This window comes from Cavia porcellus, unplaced genomic scaffold (assembly GCF_034190915.1).
Source record: "Cavia porcellus strain 051 isolate PalLab524CR breed Dunkin Hartley unplaced genomic scaffold, mCavPor4.1 scaffold_27, whole genome shotgun sequence".
Taxonomy (NCBI): Eukaryota; Metazoa; Chordata; class Mammalia; order Rodentia; family Caviidae; genus Cavia; species Cavia porcellus.
Genome location: NW_026947510.1, coordinates 15,699,081 through 15,709,464, shown reverse-complemented (window position 1 = coordinate 15,709,464; position 10,384 = coordinate 15,699,081). Strand labels below are relative to the sequence as shown.

Sequence of the window (10,384 nt, the reverse complement as noted above, 5' to 3'; positions counted from 1 at the left end):
TTACCTGCATCATGTTTTGAAATACATCCAAGTGCCCAGGCTTCAGCCTCTTTGACTCCAGGGATTAAAGTCTTCCAAGCATATCACCAGTGCATCCAGTGGTCCATGATCAACTATGGCCTGAGCTATAGAGTATTTACCAACTGCTCTCAACACAAAGCTTTCTTGTAGAAGTGCTAACAGGGTGAGAGAGACTAAATCCAAGATGAATTGTGCATTCATATACACAAAATCTAAAGCATAAAAAATAAATAAATCTCAATTAAAATAACATTAATGTAAATAAATCTCAATTATTTTTGAGTACAAAAAATAAACCATCCTGCAAAATCATTTGGATTATTTTATGATCAGCCATTGCTTCTGTTCAGTAATTAAAATGAAAACCAGATCAATTTTAAATTATAGTTCAAATGTTGTACTCTGAAGCATACTTTTAAAAATTCTTCATAGTAAAAGATAAATACTGTACTCTCCACAAATTCGTAAGTTAATAACACTGTCCTAGTCTGCATTATACTGACAGATATTCTTTGACCCGTGGGAACTGTTGGATTGTTAACATGTGTAACTAAACTGTGTCAACTGACTAATCCATTTCCTTTATTGTCCTCAGTCCCTAAGCATGGTTTTATGATCTCAACTACTCTTTCTGGTGACTCAAGTTATTCCGAAATAACCACCATGTTCCAAGATGCACATACCAACCATCACATAAACATAAAAGCAAAACATTCATTTGTTATTTTTAAACTTGTCCTGGCAAGCAAATAAGCTAATCAATGGGATATAAGTTGTTTGTATTCACTAGAAATAATTTTAAAATATTTTTTAAATAATTAATTTTTTAAAAAAGTAAATTAACATTCTGTAAATTTTAAAAGCTGTTTCATATTTGTATTTTCTACATAAACTTTCCTATTCATAAATTTCTCATTAAAAACCGAGAAACTTAAACTGACATACAAGGCTAATACATTTCTCTTCCTACTGCTATAAAAATTAAATTATACAAATAACTTGGTTATAAAACTTGTTTTATGGTAAAAATGACAGTATTAATCTCATAACTCGTTTATTAATATAATCCAATTAATCTTCTACTTTACATTCTGAGTTTCTAATTCTTTACAGTGACTACTAAAAAGTGACAAGGTAACTACAGCTGTAACCCAACTACAGCTGAGTTATGGCAGTAACCCAATTTCCTGCTTTGAAAGCCTTCTACTTACTTAAGCTAAAAAAGTGACATAATAAAAATTATAGGAGTGAAAGAAAACAGGTTTTTCTGTTTGTTTGTTTTGTCTTTTTCCTTTTTATCGGATCCAGGGATCAAACTCATGACTGCCTGCTTGCAGGGCAGGCGCTTATGCCGCTGAGCTAAATCTCCAGCCCCCAAAACAGGTATTTTTTTAGCACATCATATCTTAAAAATTGAGGTACACTAGTATAAGAAATGCTATATTAGCAAAAATGTTTTCATGTGATACGTTTTCTTCAGTTTCTTAAATTATGGCAATAACCCAATTTCCACCAATTTATTGTAAAAAAAAAATTAGGGTAAAGTTTTGAAGTAGCTTTCCATAGATTATTTTCTTATAATGGTATAAAAATAAGGATAATGCATTTATTGTCAATACCTGAAGCTAATTTGATCTTTTATTCTACAGAATTGTCAAATTTACCCTTTACAGATATTAATAGTCATTACAGTGCCTATAATTTGCACTTTCTAATCTAATTCTGGGTGTTTTTACTCCCCCAAATTTCTAACGTTCCTCTCTCCTATTTATCACCGAAAGAACTGCCTTTTAAAAAAGAAAACAAGCAAAACCACAAGATTTTGTACCTCATAAAGAAGACATTAAACCTCCTGTGAAAAATACCTGATGGAATGGTTAGTGAAGGAGACAGAAGATTGAGGGTCACGCTTTGCCTTCTCCCTGCCTCCTCACTTGTTTGTTTACAACTAATAGACACATGTTCATAGTTAGAAAACTTCTATGTGGGACACAAAACATAGATCTTGCTCTCAAAGGAAAGCACTAAGAATCCTAACAGTATTTTATAAATTAAAAAAAATACCCACAATAAGAATGAAATTTTTGGGATTCCCTGTGGAAGCATTAATGACTCTCTAATTCATAAAAAAATAAAATTTTACACATTCCAGATTTAATTCTGATAAAATATATATATAACAATTTACTGTTTTAAAGTATACAATAGGATTTAATGCATTCATAATGTTGTACAACCATTACTACTATCTTGTTCCAGTATATTTTCCAATATTCCAAGAAATATTGGAATATTGGAAAATAATATTCCAAGAAATCTCTTGTATATTAAATAGTCCTTCCTTATTCTGCTTTCTCTAATCCCTGGCAATCACCAACCCACTTCTGTTTCTATAGATTTCCATATTCTACATATTTCATCTAAACAGTATCTTAGAATATGTAGCCTTTTTCAAGTCTTTCACTTGGCATACTATTTTTTAAAAGTCATCCATGTTGTAGCATTTATCAGTACATTACTCTTTCTATAACTGTATAATAGTTTGTTGTACAAATATACATTTCATTCACTTATCTGCTGATGGACTTGGGTTGTTTCCACCTTTTAACTGATGCAAATAATGCTGCTTTGAATATTTGTGTAGAAGTTGTTTTGTGTAATTTGTTTTTTACAGGACTGAGATTTGAAACAAGGGATCCATGCATGCTGGGCAACCACTTTACTACTGAGTTACATTCCCAGCCCTTATTATTTTTTGAGACAGAGTCTTACAAAGTTACCCATGGAAGTCCTGAGCTTGTGAGTTTCATGCCTCATAAGTAATTAGGAAGTTATGATAAACTAGTTGAGAAGAATCAATAGTCCATGATCCTACCTACAGGATCCTTAAACCAAAGAGTGGCACTGCATAGAAATGTAGAATAGTATTGTATAGAAAGAGTATTAGGATAATTTAGACAATGCCTAAAAGACTTCACGTGCTTATTTACTTAATAAAAACTGTTTCATCAAACCTCCCACTAAGTATACTCTATCCATCTACCCCTTGCTTCAAGGCTGTTTTCTTATAACTATACTAAAGTTCACCTGCATATAAGATTACTGAAAGCAACTATTGGTTTGCCCAGGGACCCTACAGACAGATCTTACAGCTTTCTTTAATATGCCCATATACAAAAATACTGGTTAGTAGGAGTGGGTGGTGCACTCTTGTAATCCCAGCATTTAGGAGGCTGAGGTAGGAAGATCTTTGCAAGTCAGAGACCAGCCTGGGCGGCAAAGTGAGCCCAAAGCCAGTCTGAATCACATAGGAAGACCTCCTCTCAAAAAAAAAAAAAAAAAAAAAAAAAAAAAAAAATTACTGGTTAGTATACAATTCCCAAAAAAAGGTTTCAATCAATTATCTCTACAGACAACAGACAAAGGCTACATATCAGCTCTAAAACAAAATACTCTTTAAAAAGTTAAGCACAGTTCAGAGAATTTAAGGTTGTATTAATATCCTAGTAACTGTAATGCTTATAAGCTTACAACTATGCCCAAAAATATCAATTTTTTTAAAAATCTCAATACACATTTTTTTCTTTATAAAAAACAATTCTTAAATTCTGCTCTGTTAGAATAAACAAGTTGTGGAAGGATACTAAATTGTCACTATAATTGGCAAGTCTCCGAAGAGCCAGAGCAGTCATCTGTTGAATTATTGGGACCATACTGAGAAAAGGCTTCAGCAAAAATATTACACCTGAGTTAAATTTTGAAAAACAGAAATCATCAAAATTTTACATTAAAAAAGAAACATACAATTCAGTGTATATATGTAGACAAGAAAACTAAGGGTAAAAATCAGTAAAAATAAAAACTATCCATTAAAACCTAATGTGATATTTAGAAGCATCTAACAGATCAAGACAAAAAAATCATACAATCTGTAATTACCAAACAAAAAATATAGCATGAAAACAAAAAACTTCTAATTCAGCAACTAAATAGCTATGTGACTTGACAAGGTTTTAAGGAGGAATGGAGAGTGAAGTAGTATATAGTATAGTGCTAGTCCCTGGCGAGCAGAAAAGAGGGAAAAGTAGGTTTTCCCAGCAGGCTTTGCAAAATCCTATCTTGAAGGCTCAATTCAGGTCTTTCTTCTCATTGAAGTATTCCATTTGATCTTATGTCTCATTCCAATTGAACTTACAACTTATTTCAGAAATGTTATCAGGATCTCTCTGAGCCAAAGGAACCAGTAGAGCCATTTGACTAGGAACTCAACACTTATAAAAAGGTTACATGAATACTACTGCCAAATTCCTTAAGATAATGAAGTATCCTCTAATACATAATGTTCATCCTAGGGTTGAATATGCATGAGGTCTATCACAATAATAAAAGTAACATATTTACAAAGAATTTATCATATACAAGCATGGCTTAATGGTATTTTTCTGTATTAATTCACTTATCTCTCATAACTAACCTATGCAGTAGATATTATCATTATGTCTATTTTATAGATGAAGAAACTAAGGCTAAGAAAGGTTAAGTAAATTGTGACATAAAATGGCAAAACAAGGTTAGAATTCAGAAAATCTTTCTGGATAACCTTCAAACAATATGCACTGGAAATTGAGGAGCTAGGGTAAGGGATACTAATAATACTTACGTTTTGGTTACTTTAAGAATATTCTCTTTATATTAACTTTGATTACTATAAAGTCTGCAAAATGGTCAAATGATATTCTTGCTTCACAGACCAAGGTTACAAGAAGGGGAATGACAGTTCAGATTGTACCAAGTACCCTGCAGTTTTCTGAACTTCATCTACACCACTATTAAACTCATTATTTGTTGTCTTTAAAAACATATCCTGGTATCCTGGCCTCAGTGGCTCAGGCGCATGCCTGGTAAGCACAAGGTTGTAAGTTCGATCCCTGGTTTAAAAAAGAAAAATTCTAGTGATAAATAAAAACAAATTATCTGCATTTAAAAATCATATTATATCCAGAAACATTTAAAGTAGAATTTTAGAAAAATTTACAATAACACCAAGATTAGATCAAAGTAAGAGAAACAGGACCCACCAAATAACATAAAGGAAACAATGTTAATCACACATTTGATAATGATTTGTGCTTTTCAGAGTTTCTAGTTTCATTTAGTCATCATCTTTAGTCTTAGGAGGATAGATTAAATCATCTGCCATAAGGCCACAGTTGCCAAGTGTGAACTCTACTCAAACCAGTTAGCTATGGGTGCGACAGGGCTCCTGCTCACTCTGGGATCTTAAGCTTATGTGAAATTAAACCGATTATGTTCCATAGATGTTGTTTATATTATGCATTTGCACTTTTGATGGATAACTTTTGAAATCTCACAACAGTTTAAAGCACAGAATAAAGCATCAGACAACCAAAAGTTGACACACTGAGTCAAGCATGGTAGCATACTCCTGTAGTCCCAGCAGTCTGAGAGGCTGAGGACTGCAAGTCAGAGCCCAGTCTGGATAATTTATCCATTTAGCCAGACTCTGTTTCAAAAAATAAAGGAGCTGGGGATTTAGCCCAGTGCAAAAGGCCCTGGATTCAATCTTCAGTACCAGAAAAAAAAAATTACTGATCTCTTTGTGGTAGCTTTATTACTGTTGTTTTACTGTGGTAAGATATAAAATATAAAAATTACCAATTCAACACATTTTAAGTGTATTAATTCAGTGGCACTATGTCCAGTCACATTGTTGTCTAACCATTGAAGAACCGCCAAAATATTTTCTACAGTGGCTGTACCATTTGATGTTTACACTGGCAATGTACTAGGGGTCCAGTTTTTCCACATGCTGACCAACAACTGTTTTCATTTTTAAACATAATAATCATCCACACGGGTATGAAGTAGCATCTCATTGTGGTTTCGCTTGCATTTCCCTACATGGAACATCTTTTCCTATACATATTAGACATCTGTATTCCTTCTTCAGAGAAATCTCTAAATCCACTTTTGAACTGAGTTGTTTTGTCATTACTGCCAAGTATTATGTGATTTTTTTAAATACAGAATATGCACCATTTTAATTAAAAATGTCAATATTCTAAAAATAAAAGCTCAATTTGAGACTATTTTTTTTTTTTTTTGTCTTTTTCCTTTTTATCAGTACCAGGGATCGAACTCACGACTGCCTGCTTGCAAGGCAGGCGCTTATGCCGCTGAGCTAAACCTCCAGCCCCAAAAGCTCGATTTGTTACAATATAGTTTCACAAATGTACTTGAGACCAAGAATATAAAATATGCTTAGAAGAGTTTTTAAGGAATCACAATTATGTTCCATGTTATTTTTTCCATATGATTTTGGTATTTCCTTTTCCCCAAGTTTGATACATTTATGTGAAGGCAATTGTTTATTGTCTTTTGAAATATAATTAGGAAATCAAGCTATACTAGGTTATTCATAATGGATTAAATTTTCAATTAAACCTCAAATCTTTAAATTGTTAATTTGAAGAGTCAACAATTTGGGTTATAATATTTAAATATTTATTCCCCATAATATTTAGCTGATCTACAACATAATTCCCAATTTGGGGAAATTTCAGTTTACAATTTAGAAGCAGAATATTTTACCCTCCAAAATGGTATTTCATTGGTCCATACATTCAAAGGAATTTTCTTTATATATTTTCTCCATTTTTCTATTGCATCATAAAATAAAAAGTCAATAAAATGATTTACAATTTCTGTCTTTCTACTCCTATATCCAATACCAATGTCAGGCTTCTGTGCCAATGCTTCTTCTGATCTATCAGAATTTTCCTATATTCCTGAATTCAGATAATAGCACAGTGGAAGTTCTGAATATTTAAAAAGCTCCAAAGTCACAATGAATAAAACTCTAAAGTGTCAGTTTGAGATACCTTTGTCGGAATAACCTTTTTGAAAGAGTAACCTTCAATAAGGCTTTTTTAATTGAAGAAAATTCTCAAAAATATTGCCCCAAAAGTCTAGTTCTTAAATTGCCTTGTAGCTTCACAATTAGCAGTCCCCAGGTGTTTGTCTTTCTCCAGAAGGACATGTTCTTACCACTTACACAGATTAGGCATGGAGACTGTTTTTCTAATTGTAAATTTGTCCTGTGCAAGAGGAACTGCATAAATGGTGGAAGGAGAGAAGGGGAGAAAAGTAAAAAAGCAAAGGAAGAAAGAGGAAACAAAGCACCATATATAACATATAAAAAGAAATTTCAGGGACCAGGGATGTAACACAGTAGTCTCTATCCAGTTTGCTGAAGATCCTGGATCCAATCCCTAACACAACAAGGGAGAAAAAGACTTTTCTTACCTACCTGTCCATTAGGAATCCACAGTCCACCGTAAGTGAATACATGAAAATTTAGAATTCATAAGTAACAGAAGCCAGAATAATTGTCACAGAGTCTAGTAAACAAGCTCTCTAGCAAGAAGTTAATAATATCACTAAAAGCCTCCACCCAAGGCTCCAACACATATCTAACAGTATATCCAATACTAAAAATAAGAATTCAGGACTGGCAGAATAGCTCAGTGGAAGAGTATTTGCCTAGCATGTAAAAGGACCTGGGGTTGATTACCACCACAATCAAGCAATTAATAAATAAAAGATAACATACTATTGATATCTATAAACCAATTCGGTCTACTCTGTAAAAACTAATATGATGTGAAAATATGAGCAATACCCTTTAGGACAGCAGGTTTTTTCGTATTGTCTTTGGGCAGGGGGGTACTGTGTATTGAAATCAGGGCGCAAGCACTCTACCACTGAGCTACATCCCCAGCCCAGAAGAGCAGGTTTTTATTAAAGAATCATGGTGCATGTACATACTAAGGTGTGTTTTAGGTAGATTATAAATGCTATTTGATTTTTCTAACAGCATATTGAACTACTAAATAACCTGAAAATTTTCACCCTGTTCCAGAAATATGTAATTTAAAATCATATACTATATATTATTTGTTTTGTTTCATTGAGACAGGGTCTCACTACATAGTCCAGATTGACCTTGAGCTTGCTTATGTAACCCAGGCTGGCCTCAAACTCATGGTAATCCTTCAGATGTTTACCACCATGTTCAACTATCATGTATCATTTTCTTAAATCTTGAAGCCATTTAATTGCCTCAATTAGCAAGAGCTTCATACAGAAGCATATTTAAAGAACTATGTAAACCTCTTTATGCTTAACTCTTCTGAACATGCACATAAAATTCTGACTTACCATGTTTTTACTACAGGTTATTTGTAAAATAGTATAGACTTTACTCCCAGTTCTATAAACAGCTGGTTCAGAAGAAGATTATTCTATGTAGCTAACCAGTTTAAAAATAATTTTCTTGAGTTGGGGATTTAGTTCAGTGGCATAAGCACCTATCTGGCAAGGGCCAGGTTGAGTTCCATCCCCAGTACCACCAAAAAAAAAAAAAAAAATTCTTGGAGTTTTTATTAACTTACTTCAGAAAACCTCCTAACAGACCTAAGAGTGGCCTGGTTTTCCACTGTGCCACCAAATATGTTTCTTTGTATTTCATACCAACCATCTCCAATTGCAGACATTTTATAATTGGTAAAAGTAACAATATATTATCTTTACTAATGCAGTCATGTGTTGTTGATTATTTAGAGAAAGTATCAAAACTCATTTTTAAATAGCTGTAAGATGTAATGTTTCAAACATATAGGGTTTGATAGTACATAAAGACATTTTATAACAAACATTAAACTTTTTAATGTTCTCATATGTGTTCTTTTAATTTAGAAGGAATAAACCTCAATGAGGAAAAACCTTCAAGGTACAAGAACAATTTCTCTGTACATTAACAATTTCTCTAGCAACAATTTTGATAATAAATCAAATTTACTCTTTTCTAAATATTCTGAAGAGATCCTGCAATACATTAAGGAAACAAAATTCTTATTAGCACCTCAAAAATACAATGAGGAACATGAGATTTAAAATTGAATAAAAATTCATTGATAATCTTCACCATTAATATTTTTCATATACAATTATTCAAAATTCAAAAAAATTACTGTTTGACTAGGGTTCGTATATGGGAAATGTTTTTCACATTACTCTGGATCTTTAATACTACATGCTTACCAATAGTGCACTACAGATACAGGGAGAAAACAAAACAAAAACATTCCAGAAATGTAGACAATATGTCAAAGTCAAAAAAAAAAATGCACTGCATAAAGTCACTACCAAAAGGAAGGTACTCACCTGAAAAAAGTATCTGTAATGTATAACTGATATACACATATTGCGATTCATTCAAAAGCAATTTGAAATCTGTGGTAATTTTTAAGAGTAAATAATTTGGTTAAGTTTATTGACTATTAAAAGATTTCATAAACAATACAGGTACTTACTTAAAGAATATATTGGAATATGCATAGTCAGTCTTTGAAACAACTAAAGGGATGCTTAAATCAAATCCAAGTAATATGAAATACGTTCAAAACAAAGTCCTCAGGGAAAAAGTCTTAATATGCCATCAGGAAAAGTTATAAACAGGTAATTTTAAAACACTGTTATATTCCTTTGTATTGCATTTCTTCATAAGCCAGGCCATAAGTGTAGAAGATCAAATCTAAATTACATATAATATGGTGATCACTTAGCCTATGAGCTGCATTAAATTTCATAACGTAAGTAGAGTGCAATGATTCATATTAAGACCCAGCTATTTGGGAGACTAAGGCAGGGGGATGGCTTGAGCCCAAGGAGGCCAAGCTAAACAACATAACAAGACCCTATTTGAAAGAAAAGAGTGAGCTAAGGAGGGAATTCCATAATATATTCTGGACTGTGCTAAAAGGTGACACTCTGTATCTTAAAATTTATGTATATTACATTAAATTTCTAGAATATCAATTATCTCCCCATTTTAAAAGTGATTTAGTTTGTATATACATCTATTGTCCAGAAAGTAAATCTTTGTACTTAGTAAGTGCCCATTCACAAAGGGCGTAGAGTAGAAATCAAGCAGGGAAAAAAGTTTTTAAAAGTGTGAATTAGTTTAAGTGTATGAAACACACTGTGTGAAGTTCTGGGTACTGTGATGGGTATGCGTGCATGTACATAAATATGCACACAACACACAGAGAAAAAAGGCAATCAATATAAAATAACTACAAAAGATTATCAATTCTAATATAACATTTTTTAGAAATGGATAATTTTGGATGGGCAAGTGATTGCCCATGGTTAAGGACATCAGGGGGTGTGGCTACTACAAGGACAACACAAGAGATCCTTACAATGATGAAAGTGTTCTGCATCTTGACTATGATGACGATGGATGCACATGAAATAAGTTTGTATAGAATGAAAGACA

General features: G+C 32.6%; 1 long non-coding RNA gene across 2 annotated transcripts in view; it reads right to left on the bottom strand.

Annotated features, from left to right (window-relative positions):
• The window catches only part of LOC134473497 (uncharacterized), a 48,194-nt gene that overhangs the window by 36,424 nt on the left and 1,386 nt on the right, over positions 1-10,384 (bottom strand). For both annotated transcript variants that reach the window (XR_010043745.1, XR_010043744.1), the window contains exon 2: positions 5-176. This is a non-coding gene — a long non-coding RNA (uncharacterized LOC134473497). The remainder of the gene's footprint in view (positions 1-4; positions 177-10,384) is intronic.